This window comes from Anomaloglossus baeobatrachus, chromosome 2 (genome assembly GCF_048569485.1).
Source record: "Anomaloglossus baeobatrachus isolate aAnoBae1 chromosome 2, aAnoBae1.hap1, whole genome shotgun sequence".
NCBI classification, from domain to species: domain Eukaryota; kingdom Metazoa; phylum Chordata; class Amphibia; order Anura; family Aromobatidae; genus Anomaloglossus; species Anomaloglossus baeobatrachus.
The window spans coordinates 344,123,965-344,147,969 of NC_134354.1; the positions used below are offsets into that span (position 1 = coordinate 344,123,965).

The 24,005-nt window shown below is 41.1% G+C and overlaps 6 non-coding genes across 6 annotated transcripts; all 6 read left to right on the plus strand.

The window, feature by feature from the left end:
* The first annotated feature begins 9,863 nt into the window (after nucleotides 1-9,863).
* TRNAV-CAC (transfer RNA valine (anticodon CAC)) lies at nucleotides 9,864-9,936 on the plus strand. Its single transcript has one exon. It is a non-coding gene; the product is annotated as a tRNA-Val (tRNA).
* A 1,012-nt stretch (nucleotides 9,937-10,948) lies between these two features.
* On the plus strand, nucleotides 10,949-11,021 carry TRNAV-CAC (transfer RNA valine (anticodon CAC)). The gene has a single exon. It is a non-coding gene; the product is annotated as a tRNA-Val (tRNA).
* Nucleotides 11,022-12,621: 1,600 nt separating this feature from the next.
* On the plus strand, nucleotides 12,622-12,694 carry TRNAV-CAC (transfer RNA valine (anticodon CAC)). The gene has a single exon. It is a non-coding gene; the product is annotated as a tRNA-Val (tRNA).
* A 1,012-nt stretch (nucleotides 12,695-13,706) lies between these two features.
* Nucleotides 13,707-13,779, plus strand: TRNAV-CAC (transfer RNA valine (anticodon CAC)). The gene has a single exon. It is a non-coding gene; the product is annotated as a tRNA-Val (tRNA).
* Nucleotides 13,780-14,794: 1,015 nt separating this feature from the next.
* On the plus strand, nucleotides 14,795-14,867 carry TRNAV-CAC (transfer RNA valine (anticodon CAC)). The gene has a single exon. It is a non-coding gene; the product is annotated as a tRNA-Val (tRNA).
* A 415-nt stretch (nucleotides 14,868-15,282) lies between these two features.
* Nucleotides 15,283-15,355, plus strand: TRNAV-AAC (transfer RNA valine (anticodon AAC)). The gene has a single exon. It is a non-coding gene; the product is annotated as a tRNA-Val (tRNA).
* The last annotated feature ends 8,650 nt before the right edge of the window (nucleotides 15,356-24,005 follow it).

Below are 24,005 nucleotides of genomic sequence, written 5' to 3' on the forward strand. Positions count from 1 at the left end.
CATGCTCAGTAGCATGAAATACAGTCTCTGAAAAAAGACTATCAGCTTTAGCATGGTGTCTATGCCCAAAACAGGACTTATACCCGGCACGGAATGCAAGCACCTGTGCAAAGAGGCTTTTCACACTTAGTGTGGGAGCATGCGCTGTATCCCGAAATGAAAACTTAGCGTCAGGAATGGCACAGTCAGGCTGAGCATACTCACTAGGCGAAACACTGTAATTATGCTGCAGCTGGGGTACATCGGCACACGCATGCGCACTAGCTGCCTCTCCACACTTAGACGTGGAAGGGAAATTTGTCTTGGAGATGCTGTCTATGAACAGAAGGAAAAGCTAAAGGAAGCCTGACTTTCTATCCCTCCGAATTATGAAATGCAGCAATGAATTCCATGAGTTTGCTATAACATTAGCGTAGCAAAATGTGCATGAGGGTGTGATGTAGAGGTGCTAGAAATAGCTTGTCACCAGTGGGGCACTAATGGAATACAACAGCCAGTTCTATGATGCCACTAAATGGCAGTATTTTGTGCTATCATTATAGCTTATTAAAAACAGAGCACGAGGTTGTCATGCAGAGGTGCTGCACATAGATTTGCAGTAGTGTGAATTGACAAAAGTACAATAGCCACGTTTAGGATACAACTAGGTACAGTGAGTGTTTGCTAGTATAATGGCTGAGTTTAAAAAAGTTTGAGTGTGCAATGCAGGCAGACGTGCTGCAAATAACGTTCCAATACTGTGAATTGACAAAAGTACAATAGCCACGTTTAGGATACAACTAGGTACAGTGAGTGTTTGCTAGTATAATGGCTGAGTTTAAAAAAGTTTAAGTGTGCAATGCAGGCAGACGTGCTGCAAATAACGTTCCAATACTGTGAATTGACAAAAGTACAATAGCCACGTTTAGGATACAACTAGGTACAGTGAGTGTTTGCTAGTATAATGGCTGAGTTTAAAAAAGTTTGAGTGTGCAAGGCAGGCAGATGTCCTGCAAATAACGTTCCAATACTGTGAATTGACAAAAGTACAATAGCCACGTTTAGGATACAACTAGGTACAGTGAGTGTTTGCTAGTATAATGGCTGAGTTTAAAAAAGTTTGAGTGTGCAATGCAGGCAGACGTGCTGCAAATAACGTTCCAATACTGTGAATTGACAAAAGTACAATAGCCACGTTTAGGATACAACTAGGTACAGTGAGTGTTTGCTAGTATAATGGCTGAGTTTAAAAAAGTTTGAGTGTGCAATGCAGGCAGACGTCCTGCAAATAACGTTCCAATACTGTGAATTGACAAAAGTACAATAGCCACGTTTAGGATACAACTAGGTACAGTGAGTGTTTGCTAGTATAATGGCTGAGTTTAAAAAAGTTTGAGTGTGCAAGGCAGGCAGATGTCCTGCAAATAACGTTCCAATACTGTGAATTGACAAAAGTACAATAGCCACGTTTAGGATACAACTAGGTACAGTGAGTGTTTGCTAGTATAATGGCTGAGTTTAAAAAAGTTTGAGTGTGCAATGCAGGCAGACGTCCTGCAAATAACGTTCCAATACTGTGAATTGACAAAAGTACAATAGCCACGTTTAGGATACAACTAGGTACAGTGAGTGTTTGCTAGTATAATGGCTGAGTTTAAAAAAGTTTGAGTGTGCAATGCAGGCAGACGTCCTGCAAATAACGTTCCAATACTGTGAATTGACAAAAGTACAATAGCCACGTTTAGGATACAACTAGGTACAGTGAGTGTTTGCTAGTATAATGGCTGAGTTTAAAAAAGTTTGAGTGTGCAAGGCAGGCAGATGTCCTGCAAATAACGTTCCAATACTGTGAATTGACAAAAGTACAATAGCCACGTTTAGGATACAACTAGGTACAGTGAGTGTTTGCTAGTATAATGGCTGATTTTAAAAAAGTTTGAGTGTGCAATGCAGGCAGATGTCCTGCAAATAACGTTCCAATACTGTGAATTGACAAAAGTACAATAGCCACGTTTAGGATACAACTAGGTAAAGTGAGTGTTTGCTAGTATAATGGCTGAGTTTAAAAAAGTTAGAGTGTGCAATGCAGGCAGATGTCATGCAAATAACGTTCCAATACTGTGAATTGACAAAAGTCCAATAGCCACGTATAGGATGCCACTAGGTACACTGAGTGTTTGCTAGTAAAATTGCTTAGTTTAAAAAAGTTGTAGTGTGCAATGCAGGCAGACGTGCTCTGCAAATGTCTTTGCACTAGTGGGACTATAGCAAAGTCCAATAGCCACGTATAGGATGCCACTAGGTACACTGAGTGTTTGCTAGTAAAATTGCTTAGTTTAAAAAAGTTGTAGTGTGCAATGCAGGCAGACGTGCTCTGCAAATGTCTTTGCACTAGTGGGACTATAGCAAAGTCCAATAGCCACGTATAGGATGCCACTAGGTACACTGAGTGTTTGCTAGTAAAATTGCTTAGTTTAAAAAACTTGGAGTGTGCAATGCAGGCAGATGTGCTCTGCTAATGTCTTTACACTAGTGGGACTATAGCAAAGTCCAATAGCCACGTTTAGGATGCCACTAGGTACACTGAGTGTTTGCTAGTAAAATTGATTAGTTTAAAAAAGTTGTAGTGTGCAATGCAGGCAGACGTGCTCTGCAAATGTCTTTGCACTAGTGGGACTATAGCAAAGTCCAATAGCCACGTATAGGATGCCACTAGGTACACTGAGTGTTTGCTAGTAAAATTGCTTAGTTTAAAAAAGTTGTAGTGTGCAATGCAGGCAGACGTGCTCTGCAAATGTCTTTGCACTAGTGGGACTATAGCAAAGTCCAATAGCCACGTATAGGATGCCACTAGGTACACTGAGTGTTTGCTAGTAAAATTGCTTAGTTTAAAAAACTTGGAGTGTGCAATGCAGGCAGATGTGCTCTGCTAATGTCTTTGCACTAGTGGGACTATAGCAAAGTCCAATAGCCACGTATAGGATGCCACTAGGTACACTGAGTGTTTGCTAGTATAATGGCTTCGTTATAATTAGTTGGAGTGTGCAACGCAGGCAGATGCGCTCTGCAAATGTCTTGGCACTAGTGGGACTATAGCAAAGTCCAATAGCCACGTATAGGATGCCACTAGGTACACTGAGTGTTTGCTAGTAAAATTGCTTAGTTTAAAAAAGTTGTAGTGTGCAATGCAGGCAGACGTGCTCTGCAAATGTCTTTGCACTAGTGGGACTATAGCAAAGTCCAATAGCCACGTATAGGATGCCACTAGGTACACTGAGTGTTTGCTAGTAAAATTGCTTAGTTTAAAAAAGTTGTAGTGTGCAATGCAGGCAGACGTGCTCTGCAAATGTCTTTGCACTAGTGGGACTATAGCAAAGTCCAATAGCCACGTATAGGATGCCACTAGGTACACTGAGTGTTTGCTAGTAAAATTGCTTAGTTTAAAAAACTTGGAGTGTGCAATGCAGGCAGATGTGCTCTGCTAATGTCTTTGCACTAGTGGGACTATAGCAAAGTCCAATAGCCACGTTTAGGATGCCACTAGGTACACTGAGTGTTTGCTAGTAAAATTGATTAGTTTAAAAAAGTTGTAGTGTGCAATGCAGGCAGACGTGCTCTGCAAATGTCTTTGCACTAGTGGGACTATAGCAAAGTCCAATAGCCACGTATAGGATGCCACTAGGTACACTGAGTGTTTGCTAGTAAAATTGCTTAGTTTAAAAAAGTTGTAGTGTGCAATGCAGGCAGACGTGCTCTGCAAATGTCTTTGCACTAGTGGGACTATAGCAAAGTCCAATAGCCACGTATAGGATGCCACTAGGTACACTGAGTGTTTGCTAGTAAAATTGCTTAGTTTAAAAAAGTTGTAGTGTGCAATGCAGGCAGACGTGCTCTGCAAATGTCTTTGCACTAGTGGGACTATAGCAAAGTCCAATAGCCACGTATAGGATGCCACTAGGTACACTGAGTGTTTGCTAGTAAAATTGCTTAGTTTAAAAAACTTGGAGTGTGCAATGCAGGCAGATGTGCTCTGCTAATGTCTTTGCACTAGTGGGACTATAGCAAAGTCCAATAGCCACGTTTAGGATGCCACTAGGTACACTGAGTGTTTGCTAGTATAATGGCTTACTTAGAATGAGTTGGAGTGTGCAGAGGACAAGAGGGTACAGTGGCAGGATTGTGGTGCTCTGCGTAGAGGAATGGAAGCCTGCCTTTCTATTCCCTCCTAATGGTGAAATGCAGGGAGGAAATCCCTGACCTGGGCTACACAGACGCTGTTGCTGTTTGCAGGACCTGTCACTTATGGCTCTCTGACCCTGCCGCTTTGAGCCCTTAAAAGGACTGCTAGAATGTGCTCTCCCTAAGCTGTCTAACGCTGTGTATGCAGCGCATACAGCTGTATCGGCTATAGGACTCAGGAGGACGGAGCTGCGACACTGATGTCTGACACCAAAGACGCAGAAGGCAGATAATGGCGTTCGTGAAGAAAATGTCCGGTTTTATAATGCAGGGACATGTGACATGCAGATCCTATCACACATGCCGTTGCTTCTCTGGCTCAAAGTCCACTTAGGTGTGTGTGTGTCTGTGATTGGCTGACATGCTGGCCCGCCCCACAAGACGCGCGCGCTTAGGGAAGGAAGACAAGAAAAAAAAAAAAAAATGGCGATCGCCATTATAGAAACAGCAGTGATCTGAAGGCGCTGTTCACGCACACTATACACTGAAATGTGATAATAGTTTGATTCACAGAGTGACTTACACTATTACAGCAGAAACCAAGCTAGGATTTAGCTGTTTTTTGGCTGCTAGAACCGTTCTCGAACGTTTCTAGAACTATCGAGCTTTTGCAAAAAGCTCGAGTTCTAGTTCGATCTAGAACATGCCCCAAAATCACTCGAGCCGCGAACTGGAGAACCACGAACCATGAACCGCGCTCAACTCTAGTGGTGGTCATCAAGTCTGCTTCATATGCAGAACGTTCTGGCTTCAATCCCCAGTGAAACCAGTCTCTTCTTGGTGTTGAAATAATACCCTATCCAACTGCAATACATGAAGTTCTTGGCTTTGTTGCCGAATGACGCGATGTTTTAGCTTCCATAACCAACGGAACTACGAATTTTTTTTTTTTCCCGGCAGTCAAATTTCGTCTCTAATTGCCATTACTTTGCAGGAATCACAGGTTTTAAAGTGTGGTGGTCATCAAGTCTGCTTCATATGCAGAACGTTCTGGGTTCAATACCCAGTGAAACCAATCTGTTTTCGGTGTTGAAGTAATTTCCTATCAACCTGTAAAGTATGAAATTCTTGGTTTCGTTGCCAAATGACAATACATTTTGGCTTCTATCACAAGGAGAACTAAGATTTTGGGTTTCTTTTTTATTGAACATTTTAGAAGAAAACATAATCCCATATTATAACAATCCTGTTTGTTTCAAAATTTATAGTTCCCATAAATACAAAAGCAAACGATTAAACTGTGTAGAAAAAAGTAACACATTCAATGTAAACTTCAATTTAAGCAATATCGCTTTGTAGGAATAAAACTGGTAAAATATGTAATAAAAATTGTAAATGTTTCATTACCAAAAATACTTTCCTTCAGCAATAAAAAGGCCCCGTCAGTCACAATTCTGCTCTGCTAGCCAATACACAGTAACTTTTCCTCACGATTCATAGTGTAGTGGTCATCATGTCTGCTAAACATGTAGAAGGTCCTGGATTTAATCCCCAGTAAAACCAGACTGTTCTTGGTGTTGAAATAATACCCTATCAAACTACAATATATGAAGTTCTTGGCTTTGTTGCAGAATGATGGAATGTTTTGGCTTCCATCACCAACAGAACTAAGATTTTTTTTTTTTTCCCTGGCGGTCAAAACTCGTCTCCAATTGCCATTGCTTTGCAGGATTTCACAGGTTTCATAGTGTAGTGGTCATCACGTCTGCTTCACACGCAGAAGGTCCTGGGTTCAATCTTTTTTATTGAACATTTTAGCAGAAAACATAATCCCATATTATAACAATCCTGTTTGTTTCAAAATTTATAGTTCCCATAAATACAAAAGCAAACGATTAAACTGTGTAGAAAAAAGTAACACATTCAATGTAAACTTCAATTTAAGCAATATCCCTTTGTAGGAATAAAACTGGTAAAATATGTAATAAAAATTGTAAATGTTTCATTACCAAAAACACTTTTCTTCAGCAATAAAAAGGCCCCGTCAGTTACAATTCTGCTCTGCTTGCCAATACATAGTAACTTTCCAGAAGGTTTCATAGTGTAGTAGTCATCACGTCTGCTTAACACTGGTTCAATCCCCAGTAAAAGCAATCTGTTCTCGGTGTTGAAATAATACCCTATCAAACTACAATATATGAAGTTCTTGGCTTTGTTGCTGAATGATGGGATGTGTTGGCTTCCATCACCAAGAGAACTAATAATTTTTTTCCCCTGGTGGTCAAAACTCGTTTTCAATTGCCATTGCTTTGCAGGAATTCACAGGTTTCATAGTGTAGTTGTCATCACGTCTGCTTCACACGCAGAAGGTCCTGGGTTCAATCCCCAGTGAAACCAATCTGTTTTCACTGTTGAAGTAATTTGCTATCAACAGGATTTCACAGGTTTTATAGTGTAGTGGTCATCACGTCTGCTTAACACGCAGAAGGTCCTGGGTTTAATCCCCAGTAAAAACCAGTCTGTTCTTGGTGTTGAAATAATACCCTATCCAACTGCAATACATGAAGTTCTTGGCTTTGTTGCCGAATGACGAGATGTTTTAGCTTCCATAACCAACAGAACTACGAATTTTTTTTTTTTCCTGGCAGTCAAATTTCGTCTCTAATTGCCATTACTTTGCAGGAATCACAGGTTTTAAAGTGTGGTGGTCATCAAGTCTGCTTCATATGCAGAATGTTCTGAGTTCAATACCCAGTGAAACCAATCTGTTTTCGGTGTTGAAGTAATTTCCTATCAACCTGTAAAGTATGAAATTCTTGGTTTCGTTGCCAAATGACAATACATTTTGGCTTCTATCACAAGGAGAACTACGATTTTGGGTTTCTTTTTTATTGAACATTTTAGCAGAAAACATAATCCCATATTATAACAATCCTGTTTGTTTCAAAATTTATAGTTCCCATAAATACAAAAGCAAACGATTAAACTGTGTAGAAAAAAGTAACACATTCAATGTAATCTTCAATTTAAGCAATATCCCTTTGTAGGAATAAAACTGGTAAAATATGTAATAAAAATTGTAAATGTTTCATTACCAAAAACACTTTTCTTCAGCAATAAAAAGGCCCCATCAGTTACAATTCTGCTCTGCTTGCCAATACACAGTAACTTTCCAGAAGGTTTCATAGTGTAGTAGTCATCACGTCTGCTTAACACTGGTTCAATCCCCAGTAAAAGCAATCTGTTCTTCGTGTTGAAATAATACCCTATCAAACTACAATATATGAAGTTCTTGGCTTTGTTGCCGAATGATGGGATGTTTTGGCTTCCATCACCAACAGAACTAATAATTTTTTTCCCCTGGCTGTCAAAACTCGTTTTCAATTGCCATTGCTTTGCAGGATTTCACAGGTTTTATAGTGTAGTGGTCATCACGTCTGCTTCACACGCAGAAGGTCCTGGGTTCAATCTTTTTTATTGAACATTTTAGCAGAAAACATAATCCCATATTATAACAATCCTGTTTGTTTCAAAATTTATAGTTCCCATAAATACAAAAGCAAACGATTAAACTGTGTAGAAAAAAGTAACACATTCAATGTAATCTTCAATTTAAGCAATATCCCTTTGTAGGAATAAAACTGGTAAAATATGTAATAAAAATTGTAAATGTTTCATTACCAAAAACACTTTTCTTCAGCAATAAAAAGGCCCCGTCAGTTACAATTCTGCTCTGCTTGCCAATACATAGTAACTTTCCAGAAGGTTTCATAGTGTAGTAGTTATCACGTCTGCTTAACACTGGTTCAATCCCCAGTAAAACCAGTCTGTTCTTGGTGTTGAAATAATACCTTATCCAACTACAACACATGAAGTTCTTGGCTTTGTTGCCGAATGACGGGATGTTTTAGCTTCCATAACCAACAGAACTACGAATTTTTTTTTTTTTCCTGGCAGTCAAAACTCGTCTCTAATTGCCATTACTTTGCAGGATTTCACAGGTTTTAAAGTGTGGTGGTCATCAAGTCTGCTTCATATGCAGAACGTTCTGGATTCAATACCCACTTAAACCAATCTTTTTTCGGTGTTGAAGTAATTTCCTATCAACCTATAAAGTATGGAATTCTTGGTTTCGTTGCCAAATGACAATACATTTTGGCTTCTATCACAAGGAGAACTACGATTTTGGGTTTCTTTTTTATTGAACATTTTAGCAGAAAACATAATCCCATATTATAAAAAAACCTGTTTGTTTTAAAATATATAGTTCCCATAAATACAAAAGCAAACGACTAAACTATGTAGAAAAAAGTAACACATTCAATGTAAACTTCAATTTAAGCAATATCCCTTTGTAGGAACAAAACTCGTAAAATATGTAATAAAAATTGGAAATGTTTCATTACCAAAAAAACTTTCCTTCAGCAATAAAAAGGCCCTGTCAGTCACAATTCTGCTCTGCTAGCCAATACACAGTAACTTTTCATCAGGATTCATAGTGTAGTGGTCATCATGTCTGCTTAACACGCAGAAGGTCCTGGGTTTAATCCCCAGTAAAACCAGTCTGTTCTTGGTGTTGAAATAATACCCTATGAAACTACAATATATGAAGTTCTTGGCTTTGTTGCAGAATGATGGGATGTTTTGGCTTCCATCACCAACAGAACTAAGAATTTTTTTTTTTTCCCTGGCGGTCAAAACTCGTCTCCAATTGCCATTGCTTTGCAGGATTTCACAGGTTTCATAGTGTAGTGGTCATCACGTCTGCTTCACACGCAGAAGGTCCTGGGTTCAATCCCCAGTAAAACCAGTCTGTTCTTGGTGTTGAAATAATACCCTATCCAACTGCAATACATGAAGTTCTTGGCTTTGTTGCCGAATGACGGGATGTTTTAGCTTCCATAACCAACAGAACTACGAATTTTTGTTTTTTTTCCTGGCAGTCAAATTTCGTCTCTAATTGCCATTACTTTGCAGGAATCACAGGTTTTAAAGTGTGGTGGTCATCAAGTCTGCTTCATATGCAGAACGTTCTGGGTTCAATACCCAGTGAAACCAATCTGTTTTCGGTGTTGAAGTAATTTCCTATCAACCTGTAAAGTATGAAATTCTTGGTTTCGTTGCCAAATGACAATACATTTTGGCTTCTATCACAAGGAGAACTACGATTTTGGGTTTCTTTTTTATTGAACATTTTAGCAGAAAACATAATCCCATATTATAACAATCCTGTTTGTTTCAAAATTTATAGTTCCCATAAATACAAAAGCAAACGATTAAACTGTGTAGAAAAAAGTAACACATTCAATGTAATCTTCAATTTAAGCATTATCCCTTTGTAGGAATAAAACTGGTAAAATATGTAATAAAAATTGTAAATGTTTCATTACCAAAAACACTTTTCTTCAGCAATAAAAAGGCCCCTTCAGTTACAATTCTGCTCTGCTTGCCAATACATAGTAACTTTCCAGAAGGTTTCGTAGTGTAGTAGTCATCACGTCTGCTTAACACTGGTTCAATCCCCAGTAAAAGCAATCTGTTCTCGGTGTTGAAATAATACCCTATCAAACTACAATATATGAAGTTCTTGGCTTTGTTGCCGAATGATGGGATGTTTTGGCTTCCATCACCAACAGAACTAATATTTTTTTTCCCCTGGCGGTCAAAACTCGTTTTCAATTGCCATTGCTTTGCAGGATTTCACAGGTTTCATAGTGTAGTGGTCATCACGTCTGCTTCACACGCAGAAGGTCCTGGGTTCAATCCCCAGTGAAACCAATCTGTTTTCGCTGTTGAAGTAATTTGCTATCAACAGGATTTCACAGGTTTTATAGTGTAGTGGTCATCACGTCTGCTTAACACGCAGAAGGTCATGGGTTTAATCCTCAGTAAAAACCAGTCTGTTCTTGGTGTTGTAATAATACCCTATCCAACTGCAATACATGAAGTTCTTGGCTTTGTTGCCAAATGACGGGATGTTTTAGCTTCTATAACCAACAGAACTACGATTTTTTTTTTTTCCTGGCAGTCAAATTTCGTCTCTAATTGCCATTACTTTGCAGGAATCACCGGTTTTAAAGTGTGGTGGTCATCAAGTTTGCTTCATATGCAGAACGTTCTGGGTTCAATACCCAGTGAAACCAATCTGTTTTCGGTGTTATAGTAATTTCCTATTAACCTGTAAAGTATGAAATTCTTGGTTTCGTTGCCAAATGACAATACATTTTGGCTTCTATCACAAGGAGAACTACGCTTTTGGGTTTCTTTTTTATTGAACATTTTAGCAGAAAACATAATCCCATATTATAACAATCCTGTTTGTTTCAAAATTTATAGTTCCCATAAATACAAAAGCAAACGATTAAATTGTGTAGAAAAAAGTAACACATTCAATGTAAACTTCAATTTAAGCAATATCCCTTTGTAGGAATAAAACTGGTAAAATATGTAATAAAAATTGTAAATGTTTCATTACCAAAAACACTTTTCTTCAGCAATAAAAAGGCCCCATCAGTTACAATTCTGCTCTGCTTGCCAATACACAGTAACTTTCCAGAAGGTTTCATAGTGTAGTAGTCATCACATCTGCTTAACACTGGTTCAATCCCCAGTAAAAGCAATCTGTTCTTGGTGTTGAAATAATACCCTATCAAACTACAATATATGAAGTTCTTGGCTTTGTTGCCGAATGATGGGATGTTTTGGCTTCCATCACCAACAGAACTAATAATTTTTTTCCCCTGGCGGTCAAAACTCGTTTTCAATTGCCATTGCTTTGCAGGATTTCACAGGTTTCATAGTGTAGTGGTCATCACGTCTGCTTCACACGCAGAAGGTCCTGGGTTCAATCCCCAGTGAAACCAATCCGTTTTCGCTGTTGAAGTAATTTGCTATCAACAGGATTTCACAGGTTTCATAGTGTAGTGGTCATCACGTCTGCTTAACACGCAGAAGGTCCTGGGTTTAATCCCCAGTAAAACCAGTCTGTTCTTGGTGTTGAAATAATACCCTATCCAACTGCAATACATGAAGTTCTTGGCTTTGTTGCCGAATGACGGGATGTTTTAGCTTCCATAACCAACAGAACTACGAATTTTTGTTTTTTTTCCTGGCAGTCAAATTTCGTCTCTAATTGTCATTACTTTGCAGGAATCACAGGTTTTAAAGTGTGGTGGTCATCAAGTCTGCTTCATATGCAGAACGTTCTGGGTTCAATACCCAGTGAAACCAATCTGTTTTCGGTGTTGAAGTAATTTCCTATCAACCTGTAAAGTATGAAATTCTTGGTTTCGTTGCCAAATGACAATACATTTTGGCTTCTATCACAAGGAGAACTACGATTTTGGGTTTCTTTTTTATTGAACATTTTAGCAGAAAATATAATCCCATATTATAACAATCCTTTTTGTTTCAAAATTTATAGTTCCCATAAATACAAAAGCAAACGATTAAACTGTGTAGAAAAAAGTAACACATTCAATGTAATCTTCAATTTAAGCAATATCCCTTTGTAGGAATAAAACTGGTAAAATATGTAATAAAAATTGTAAATGTTTCATTACCAAAAACACTTTTCTTCAGCAATAAAAAGGCCCCATCAGTTACAATTCTGCTCTGCTTGCCAATACACAGTAACTTTCCAGAAGGTTTCATAGTGTAGTAGTCATCACGTCTGCTTAACACTGGTTCAATCCCCAGTAAAAGCAATCTGTTCTTGGTGTTGAAATAATACCCTATCAAACTACAATATATGAAGTTCTTGGCTTTGTTGCCGAATGATGGGATGTTTTGGCTTCCATCACCAACAGAACTAATAATTTTTTTCCCCTGGCTGTCAAAACTCGTTTTCAATTGCCATTGCTTTGCAGAATTTCACAGGTTTCATAGTGTAGTGGTCATCACGTCTGCTTCACACGCATAAGGTCCTGGGTTCAATCTTTTTTATTGAACATTTTAGCAGAAAACATAATCCCATATTATAACAATCCTGTTTGTTTCAAAATTTATAGTTCCCATAAATACAAAAGCAAACGATTAAACTGTGTAGAAAAAAGTAACACATTCAATGTAATCTTCAATTTAAGCAATATCCCTTTGTAGGAATAAAACTGGTAAAATATGTAATAAAAATTGTAAATGTTTCATTACCAAAAACACTTTTCTTCAGCAATAAAAAGGCCCCGTCAGTTACAATTCTGCTCTGCTTGCCAATACATAGTAACTTTCCAGAAGGTTTCGTAGTGTAGTAGTCAGCACGTCTGCTTAACACTGGTTCAATCCCCAGTAAAAGCAATCTGTTCTCGGTGTTGAAATAATACCCTATCAAACTACAATATATGAAGTTCTTGGCTTTGTTGCCGAATGATGGGATGTTTTGGCTTCCATCACCAACAGAACTAATATTTTTTTTCCCCTGGCGGTCAAAACTCGTTTTCAATTGCCATTGCTTTGCAGGATTTCACAGGTTTCATAGTGTAGTGGTCATCACGTCTGCTTCACACGCAGAAGGTCCTGGGTTCAATCCCCAGTGAAACCAATCTGTTTTCGCTGTTGAAGTAATTTGCTATCAACAGGATTTCACAGGTTTTATAGTGTAGTGGTCATCACGTCTGCTTAACACGCAGAAGGTCATGGGTTTAATCCCCAGTAAAAACCAGTCTGTTCTTGGTGTTGAAATAATACCCTATCCAACTGCAATACATGAAGTTCTTGGCTTTGTTGCCAAATGACGGGATGTTTTAGCTTCTATAACCAACAGAACTTCGATTTTTTTTTTTTCCTGGCAGTCAAATTTCGTCTCTATTTGCCATTACTTTGCAGGAATCACTGGTTTTAAAGTGTGGTGGTCATCAAGTTTGCTTCATATGCAGAACGTTCTGGGTTCAATACCCAGTGAAACCAATCTGTTTTCGGTGTTATAGTAATTTCCTATTAACCTGTAAAGTATGAAATTCTTGGTTTCGTTGCCAAATGACAATACATTTTGGCTTCTATCACAAGGAGAACTACGCTTTTGGGTTTCTTTTTTATTGAACATTTTAGCAGAAAACATAATCCCATATTATAACAATCCTGTTTGTTTCAAAATTTATAGTTCCCATAAATACAAAAGCAAACGATTAAATTGTGTAGAAAAAAGTAACACATTCAATGTAAACTTCAATTTAAGCAATATCCCTTTGTAGGAATAAAACTGGTAAAATATGTAATAAAAATTGTAAATGTTTCATTACCAAAAACACTTTTCTTCAGCAATAAAAAGGCCCCATCAGTTACAATTCTGCTCTGCTTGCCAATACACAGTAACTTTCCAGAAGGTTTCATAGTGTAGTAGTCATCACATCTGCTTAACACTGGTTCAATCCCCAGTAAAAGCAATCTGTTCTTGGTGTTGAAATAATACACTATCAAACTACAATATATGAAGTTCTTGGCTTTGTTGCCGAATGATGGGATGTTTTGGCTTCCATCACCAACAGAACTAATATTTTTTTTCCCCTGGCGGTCAAAACTCGTTTTCAATTGCTATTGCTTTGCAGGATTTCACAGGTTTCATAGTGTAGTGGTCATCACGTCTGCTTCACACGCAGAAGGTCCTGGGTTCAATCCCCAGTGAAACCAATCCGTTTTCGCTGTTGAAGTAATTTGCTATCAACAGGACTTCACAGGTTTCATAGTGTAGTGGTCATCACGTCTGCTTAACACGCAGAAGGTCCTGGGTTTAATCCCCAGTAAAACCAGTCTGTTCTTGGTGTTGAAATAATACCCTATACAACTGCAATACATGAAGTTCTTGGCTTTGTTGCCGAATGACGGGATGTTTTAGCTTCCATAACCAACAGAACTACGAATTTTTGTTTTTTTTCCTGGCAGTCAAATTTCGTCTCTAATTGCCATTACTTTGCAGGAATCACAGGTTTTAAAGTGTGGTGGTCATCAAGTCTGCTTCATATGCAGAACGTTCTGGGTTCAATACCCAGTGAAACCAATCTGTTTTCGGTGTTGAAGTAATTTCCTATCAACCTGTAAAGTATGAAATTCTTGGTTTCGTTGCCAAATGACAATACATTTTGGCTTCTATCACAAGGAGAACTACGATTTTGGGTTTCTTTTTTTATTGAACATTTTAGCAGAAAACATAATCCCATATTATAACAATCCTGTTTGTTTCAAAATTTATAGTTCCCATAAATACAAAAGCAAACGATTAAACTGTGTAGAAAAAAGTAACACATTCAATGTAATCTTCAATTTAAGCAATATCCCTTTGTAGGAATAAAACTGGTAAAATATGTAATAAAAATTGTAAATGCTTCATTACCAAAAACACTTTTCTTCAGCAATAAAAAGGCCCCATCAGTTACAATTCTGCTCTGCTTGCCAATACACAGTAACTTTCCATAAGGTTTCATAGTGTAGTAGTCATCAATTCTGCTTAACACTGGTTCAATCCCCAGTAAAAGCAATCTGTTCTTGGTGTTGAAATAATACCCTATCAAACTACAATATATGAAGTTCTTGGCTTTGTTGCCGAATGATGGGATGTTTTGGCTTCCATCACCAACAGAACTAATAATTTTTTTCCCCTGGCTGTCAAAACTCGTTTTCAATTGCCATTGCTTTGCAGAATTTCACAGGTTTCATAGTGTAGTGGTCATCACGTCTGCTTCACACGCAGAAGGTCCTGGGTTCAATCCCCAGTGAAACCAATCTGTTTTCGCTGTTGAAGTAATTTGCTATCAACCTGTAATATATAAAATTCTTGGTTTCGTTGCCAAATGACAATACATTTTGGCTTCCATCACAAAGAGAACTATTATTTTGGGTTTCTTTTTCATTGTCCATTTTAGCAGAAAACATAATCCCATATTATAAAAATCCTGTTTGTTTAAAAATATATAGTTCTTATAAATACAAAAGCAAACGACTAAACTGTGTAGAAAAAAGTAACACATTCAATGTAAACTTCAATTTAAGCAATATCCCTTTGTAGGAATAAAACTGGTAAAATATGTAATAAAAATTGTAAATGTTTCATTACCAAAAATACTTTCCTTCAGCAATAAAAAGGCCCCGTAAGTCACAATTCTGCTCTGCTAGCCAATACACAGTAACTTTTCAACAGGTTTCATAGTGTAGTGGTCATCACGTCTGCTTAACACGCAGAAGGTCCTGGGTTCAATCCCCAGTGAAACCAATCTCTTCTTGGTGTTGAAATAATACCCTATCCAACTACAATATATGAATTTCTTGGCTTTGTTGCCGAATGACGGGATGTTTTAGCTTCCATAACCAACAGAACTACGAATTTTTTTTTTTTCCTGGCGGTCAAAACTCGTCTCCAATATCCATTGCTTTGCAGGATTTCACAGGTTTCATAGTGTAGTGGTCATCACGTCTGTTTAACATGCAGAAGGTCCTGAGTTCAATCCCCAGTGAAACCAGTCTCTTCTTGGTGTTGAAATAATACCCTATACAACTGCAATACATGAAGTTCTTGGCTTTGTTGCCGAATGACGGGATGTTTTAGCTTCCATAACCAACAGAACTACTGATTTTTTTTTTTCCTGGCAGTCAAAACTCGTCTCTAATTGCCATTACTTTGCAGGATTTCACAGGTTTTAAAGTGTGGTGGTCATCAAGTCTGCTTCATATGCAGAACGTTCTGGGTTCAATACCCAGTTAAACCAATCTGTTTTCGGTGTTGAAGTAATTTCCTATCAACCTGTAAAGTATGAAATTCTTGGTTTCGTTGCCAAATGACAATACATTGTGGCTTCTATCACAAGGAGAACTACGATTTTGGGTTTCTTTTTTATTGAACATTTTAGCAGAAAACATAATCCCATATTATAAAAAAACCTGTTTGTTTTAAAATATATAGTTCCCATAAATACAAAAGCAAACGACTAAACTATGTAGAAAAAAGTAACACATTCAATGTAAACTTCAATTTAAGCAATATCCCTTTGTAGGAATAAAACTGGTAAAATATGTAATAAAAATTGTAAATGTTTCATTACCAAAAATACTTTCCTTCAGCAATAAAAAGGCCCTGTCAGTCACAATTTTGCTCCGATAGCCAATACTCTATAATTTTTTTGTCAGGTTTCATAGTGTATTGGTTATCATGTGTGCTTTACATGCAGAAGGTCCTGATTCAATCCCCAGTGAAACCTATCTGTTCTTGGTGTTGAAGTAATACTCTATCAACCAGCAATATAAAAAGTTCTTGGCTTTGTTCACGAATAACGGGGTGTTTTGTCTTCCATCACCAACAGTACTACGAATTATTTTTTTTTTTTACCCTGGCGATCAAAACTAGAGATGAGCGAACCGGTCGCGGTTCGGCTCGAGGTCGGTTCGCCGAACAGAGCTCCCGTTCGAGTTCGGTTCGTCGAACGTTCGACGAACCGAACTCGAACTGCATAGGAAACAATGGCAGGCATTCACAAACACATAAAAACACATAGAAAACACCCTCAATGGTGTCCAAAAGGTGACAAACAACGCACAACACATCCCAAACACATGGGAAAGTGACAAGGACATTTACTCATGCGAAAACAAAACTGCTGGACAAGGAAAAAGAGGAGGACACACAGATATATGAGTATATGCAAGGAAACATCGATGCCATTACTGTGCAACTTGAGCCCTGCTCATTTTAGGCTTCCAATCTGGATAAATTGCCTGAGATTGCCACGTACGCCTTGGGGATCTTGTCGTGTCCTGCAGCCAGCGTTCTCTCGGAACCTGTCTTCAGTGCTGCTGGGGGTCTGCTGGTAGATAAGCACACGTGTCTGTCCACTGACAATGTGGACAAGGCTCTCAGAGGACTTTTCTTCCCCTGGGTCACCCAAGGGACGGGAAAGGCACGCTTATTTTTGAGAGTGCTTCATGCAAAGCATCTTTTTCTTTTTCACAAGGGGGGTCAACTGATGCCAGTCAAGTGGGGTGTGTGTGGCCCAATTAGTGGCAACGAGGGAGACTGTGGTTGGAGTCCCCTCACTGTGTTTCTAAAAGAACCAAGATGAACAAGTCATGACTCTCAGAGGACTTTTCTTCCCCTGAGTCAGCCAGGGGATGGGAAAGGCACGCGTATTTTTGAGAGTGCTTCATGCAAAGCATCTTTTTCTTTTTCAAAAGGGGGGGTCAACTGATGCCAGTCAAGTGGGGTGTGTGTGGCCCAATTAGTGGCAACGAGGGAGACTGTGGTTGGAGTCCCCTCGCTGTGTTTCTAAAAGAACCAAGATGAACAAGTCATGGCTCTCAGAGGACTTTTCTTCCCCTTGGGTCAGCCAGGGGATGGGAAAGGCACGCGTATTTTTGAGAGTGCTTCATGCAAAGCATCTTTTTCTTTTTCAAAAGGGGGGTCAACTGATGCCAGTCAAGTGGGGTGTGTGTGGCCCAATTAGTGGCAACGAGGGAGACTGTGGTTGGAGTCCCCTCGCTGTGTTTCTAAAAGAACCAAGATGAACAAGTCATGGCTCTCAGAGGACTTTTCTTCCCCTGGGTTAGCCAGGGGATGGGAAAGGCACGCGTATTTTTGAGAGTGCTTCATGCAAAGCATCTTTTTCTTTTTCAAAAGGGGGGTCAACTGATGCCAGTCAAGTGGGGTGTGTGTGGCCCAATTAGTGGCAACGAGGGAGACTGTGGTTGGAGTCCCCTCGCTGTGTTTCTAAAAGAACCAAGATGAACAAGTTTTGGCTCTCAGAGGACTTTTCTTCCCCTGGGTCAGCCAGGGAATGGGAAAGGCACGCGTATTTTTGAGAGTGCTTCATGCATAGCATCTTTTTCTTTTTCAAAAGGGGGTCAACTGATGCCAGTCAAGTGGGTTGTGTGTGGTCCAATTAGTGGCAACGAGGGAGACTGTGGTTGGAGTCCCCTCGCTGTGTTTCTAAAAGAACCAAGATGAACAAGTCATGGTTCTCAGAGGACTTTTCTTCCCCTGGGTTATCCAGGGGATGGGAAAGGCACACGTATTTTTGAGAGTGCTTCATGCAAAGCATCTTTTTCTTTTTCAAAAGGGGGGTCAACTGATGCCAGTCAAGTGGGGTGTGTGTGGCCCAATTAGTGGAAACGAGGGAGACTGTGGTTGGAGTCCCCTCGCTGTGTTTTACAAGATTTTCGAAGGGCATGACATGCCTAAGAGGTTGAGTTTCATCATCTGCAACTTGTTGGCAACAGAAAGGCTGCCTTTACACCCTTTGGAGACCGAGGATTTTCGAGACCTTATGCCCATTGCAGTGCCCCAAGAGCCGATGGCCAGTCGTCACTCCTTCTCCAAGAAAGGCGTGCCCGCGCTACCACAGTAGGTCGCACACAACCTCACCGATTCCTTGAGAAACTCTGTGTGTGACAGGGTGCATTTCACCACAGATACTTGGACCAGTAAGCATGGACAGGGGAGTTACATGTTGCTGACTGGGCACTGGGTAACTATGGTGAGAGATGGAGAAGGGTTTGCTGTACAAGTCTTGCCGTCCCCACGACTTGTGTGTCAATCCTTCCTCTGTATGTACAAGTTCATCCGCTGCTTCTGCCTCCTCAACCTCGTGTGGTTCCTCCACCTTGGCCCAAACCCTGTGTGGTCAGTCCACCCTTCCTTGTAACTGCGCCCAAGGAATCCTACACACCTCCTTACTATGCTGGCAGCAGAGCTCAAGGCCATCAGGCGGTCAAATGTTTACTTTGAAATGTAGGGGAAATGTGAGACACCGCTGAGGAATTGTGGACGGTTAGCTCTGGAGAGTGAGACCGAGTTTCATCAATGGTTGTCTCCACTCAACCAGCAGCCAGGGAAGGTCGGGTGCGACAATGATGCAAACCAGTCTGCGACCCTTCTTCAGGGCAATGTGGCAAACGTGCCTTGTATGGCTCACGTGTTGAACCTGGTTGTCCAGCAATTTTTAAAACACTATCCCGGCCTACATGGCCTTCTGCAGAGGGCACGGTGTAACGCCTGCCTGGATCGACACACTCAGATGGGCTGTAAAGGATAGGCTAGAGGCAAGCCACTCACCAAGCTGGACACCCAGAACCCTGAAACCCTTTAACCCCTATACAGTGATTTGGAATTACACAGGGAACAAGTTGATCAATACCTGTGGAAGGCTGCAGTTCCAGAGAATAGTAGTCATGCAGGGTCAAAAACATTAATTGAGGAAGAGGAACAGAATGGGATGGCCAGGACTTAATCAGAAAACAAGCAGAGGTGAAATGCGGATCGGCCAACGAGGTACATAAACAGCAAGCAGGAAAAGTAGTCAGGTAACAAGCACACAAACTCATAAAACTGAACTGGGGGTAACAGTAACAAAAGGTTCATAGCTTTGTCTGGCAGTGGTCTGCAGACAGGAGGGGCCTAAAAAAGGGTGTGGTGTCTTCCCATTGGTTGTAGCTGAATGATGGTACTTCATCTGTGAGATACCCACCACCTACATTCAGCCTGTGGCTCTGTATCTGTCAAGGTAACGCAACCCAGTGGGTGACCATAACCTGCGTCCACCTGCGCCGCAGGCATCGACTCCTTTCCCATCATCAGCACTATGCACGAAAGGAACACGTTGTCACCTGGCGACCGGAGTACAAATTAATTGAGTGGACTACGTTGGTGACTTAACAGCCGTGTGCGGCAATGATGCAAACCTGTCTGCGGCCCTTCGTCAGGGCAATGTGACACACGTGCCTTGTATGGCTCACGTGTTGAATCTGATTCTCCAGCAATTTTTAAAATACCATCCCGGCCTACATGGCCTTGTGCAGCGGGCACGCTGCTATGTGCTCACTTTCATCCTTCGCACCCAGCAGCTCAACAACTTTCATCGCTCCTGAAGTCTTAGGGTCTGGCGGTTAAACGCCGGAAATGCGATGTTCCGACACGCAGGAATTGGAATCTGCTCATGTTGCAGCGTCTGTGGAAGCACCGCAGAGCCCTGCTGAAATACGTTATAATGTATACCCTGGGCTAACTTGATCCAGAGGTGGTGCAGATCACGCTGCTGGAGTGGTGTCAGATCAAGGACCTATGCACCCTTCTACACAGTTTACAAATGTCGACGAAGATGTTTAGCACTAGCGATGCCATTCTCAGCGTGACAATTCTGGTCATCTACAAGATGGAGCACACTGTAAGCATTATTCGGAGTCAGGTGTTGGTCCAAGAGGAAGGGGAGGAAGTACAGGAGGAGTCATATGCAGAAGGGATAATAAGATGTACAAGGTCCATACGTTGAGCGGCACCTAGGCGGCAGTCATGGTGGGGGATAGGGATTAACAAGGGCGCATAGTATCAGCAAAAATTGTTGAGGAAGGTGCAGGAGCCCATGAAGAAATGGAGGACGAACTTGCGATGGGCATGGAAGACTCAGCAGATGAGTGAGAGCTTGCTCACATTTCGGTTGTGCGAGGTTGGGGGGAGAGGGCAGAGGAAGGAGGCACGATTCTCACCTCTCTGCCACCAACAAACCAAGGACTTGGTCCTCCTGGATGCACAAGACACATGAGCGCCTTCTTGCTGCACTACCTACAACATGACCCTCGGATTGTACGAATTCGAAGTAATGCTAACTACTGGGTTGCCACACTGTTAGATCCCCGGTACAAGACAAAATTTGGCGAAATAATATCAGCCATAGAAAGGGACGCACGTATACAGGAGTATCTGCAAAAGGTGGTACGGATTCTTAGATCTGCTTTTCCAGTAAACACCAGTGCTGCACAGAGTGAATCTCAATGCTTTGTCATGGATAGGAGGAAATGGGCTTTTACTTGTCCACATCTGAGGGACCGAGGGCTGGCTGCTGGGCTGAGATGGCATTGAGTACGGTGTCCCTGCAGAGTTGCACTTTTGGTCATATACCAAATGAGTTGAAAAATGACAAATGCTGGTGGAAAGGGGAACAGGTGTGTTGGAAAGGGGAAAAAAGTTTTTGTGAGTGGGTTTGGTTGTTAAGCAAAAGTAACATTTGATGAAGAAACACCATCTGTTACGGTGGGACTGGCAGATTTGGATAAGGTGGTATATACTATGTTACTGGTATATAACGAAAATTAATAAGAAAAAAAAAAGAGAAAGGTATATATCCCCATCAGCAGTCAATGTCCACCGTGCTCCCAGATGGAAAAGGAGAGTTTGGCAAATGGAAGGTTCGGTGGAGGATACAGATCTGTGTGGCTATGAAACTAATAGTTGCCTGAACCGAGTTAGACGCCACTCGGATCTTGAGACTGGGAGCCCTGTTAGCGTCACAGGGTCCACACGCCCACCCAGCCCAGGAACTCCCTGTTAACATCACAGGGGCCATTGAGTACGCTGACCGTGTGCATTGGGGCCACACCTGTGGACAGCAGGTGCATCAGCAGCAGCAGGCCTGTTAATGCCACTGGGCTGCACAAGCAGGACTTGAAGGACAGGAGCTGGTCTTAACCGTTCTGCGTTACCAACTGTGGAGGCGGCCTGCATCGACGCCCTATCCCTGCCTACCTCTGGCCTAAAGCCGCAATGGGTTCAACACATGGAGGTGTGCTCTTTCGGAGCATAATAGAAGACTGCGCACCTCCTTGTTGGCTCCAGCACGTTTTATAACCTGGGTCCGCCCCAAACAAGGGTGGACCACAATGCACCTCCTGGAGAAAAAAGCAGAGTGACACGTCATGAGTGGCATAACTAGCGTCCTATTTGGAACCGCAACTTCAATAATGACATCATGGCGGCCACAACACAAACACCTCACCAGTCATTGTTTTACCATCAATAATGAGGTGACAAGTCATAGGGGCGGGCCTCTGCAAGCCATTTGGGAGTGGCCTGGCCACATCGTCAGGACACCTGATGCCCTGTGGTCTATATGGGCCCCCCCACATCAGGGGCAGGGCCAAAGAGTTCATTACCGGACCTAGTTTCTGATGCAGTAAGTGCCTGAGCATGGTCAGTTGCATGAAATAGCGTCTCTGAAAAAAGACTATCAGCTTTAGCATGGTGTCTCGGCACAAAACAGGACTTAGACCCGGCACAGAATGCAAGTACCTGTGCAAAGAGGCTTTTCACACTAAGTGTGGGAGCATGCGCTGTATCCCGAAATGAAGACTTAGCGTCAGGAATGGCACAGTCAGGCTGAGCATACTCACTAGGTGAAACACTGTAGTTAGGCTGTAGCTGGGGTAAATCGGCACACGCATGCGCACTAGCTGCCTCTCCACACTTACACGTGGAGGAGAAATTGCTCTTCGGGTGTGGACTTGGAGATGCTGTCTATGAACAGAAGGAAAAGCTAAAGAAAGCCTCACTTTCTATCCCTCCGAATTATCAAATGCAGCAATGAATTCCCTGAGTTTGCTATAACATTAGCGTAGCAAAATGTGCGTGAAGGTGTACTGCACAGGTGCTAGAAATAGCTTGGCACCAGTGGGACAATAATGGAATACAACATCCAGTTCTATAATGCCACTAAATGGCAGTATTTTTTGCTATCAATATAGCTTATTAAAAACAGAGCAGGAGGGTGTCCTGCACAGGTACTAGAAATAGCTTGGCACCAGCGGGACAATAATGGAATACAACATCCAGTTCTATGATGCCACTAAATGGCAGTATTTTTTGCTATCATTATAGCTTATTAAAAACAGAGCAGGAGGGTGTCCTGCACAGGTGCTGCACATAGATTTGCACCAATGGGCCACTAATGGAGTACAACAGCCACTTCTTGTATGCCACTAAGTTTACTCAATTTTTGGTATTATAATGTCTTAGTAAGTAACAATGAGTTTTAGTGTGCAATGCAGGCAGACGTGCTGCAAATATCTTTGCACTAGTGGGACTATACAGAAGTCCAATAGCCACGTTTAGGATGCCACTAGGTTCACTCAGTGTTTGCTAGTATAATGGCTTAGTAACAATGAGTTTGAGTGTGCAATGCAGGCAGACGTGCTGCAAATATCTTTGCACTAGTGGGACAATACAGAAGTCCAACAGCCAATTTTATGATGCCACTAAGTTCACTCAGTGTTTGCTAGTATAATGGCTTGGTAACAATTAGTTTGAGTGTGCAATGCAGGCAGACGTGCTGCAAATATCTTTGCACTAGTGGGACAATACAGAAGTCCTATAGCCATGTTTAGGATGCCACTAGGTTCACTCAGTTTTTGCTAGTATAATGGCTTAGTACTAATGAGTTTGAGTGTGCAATGCAGGCAGACGTGCTGCAAATATCTTTGCACTAGTGGGACTATACAGAAGTCCAAGAGCCACGTTTAGGATGCCACTAGGTTCACTCAGTGTTTGCTAGTATAATGGCTTAGAAACAATGAGTTTGAGTGTGCAATGCAGGCAGACGTGCTGCAAATATCTTTGCACTAGTGGGACTATACAGAAGTCCAATAGCCACGTTTAGGATGCCACTAGGTTCACTCAGTGTTTGCTAGTATAATGGCTTAGTAACAATGAGTTTGAGTGTGCAATGCAGGCAGCAGTGCTGCAAATATCTTTGCACTAGTGGGACTATACAGAAGTCCAATAGCCACGTTTAGGATGCCTCTAGGTTCACTCAGTGTTTGCTAGTATAATGGCTTAGTAACAATGAGTTTGAGTGTGCAATGCAGGCAGACGTGCTGCAAATATCGGTGCACTACTGGGACTATACAGAAGTCCAATAGCCACGTTTAGAATGCCACTAGGTTCACTCAGTGTTTGCTAGTATAATGGCTTAGTAAAAATGAGTTTGAGTGTGCAATGCAGGCAGACGTGCTGCAAATATCTTTGCACTAGTGGGACTATACAGAAGTCCAATAGCCACATTTAGGATGCCACTAGGTTCACTCAGTGTTTGCTAGTATAATGGCTTAGT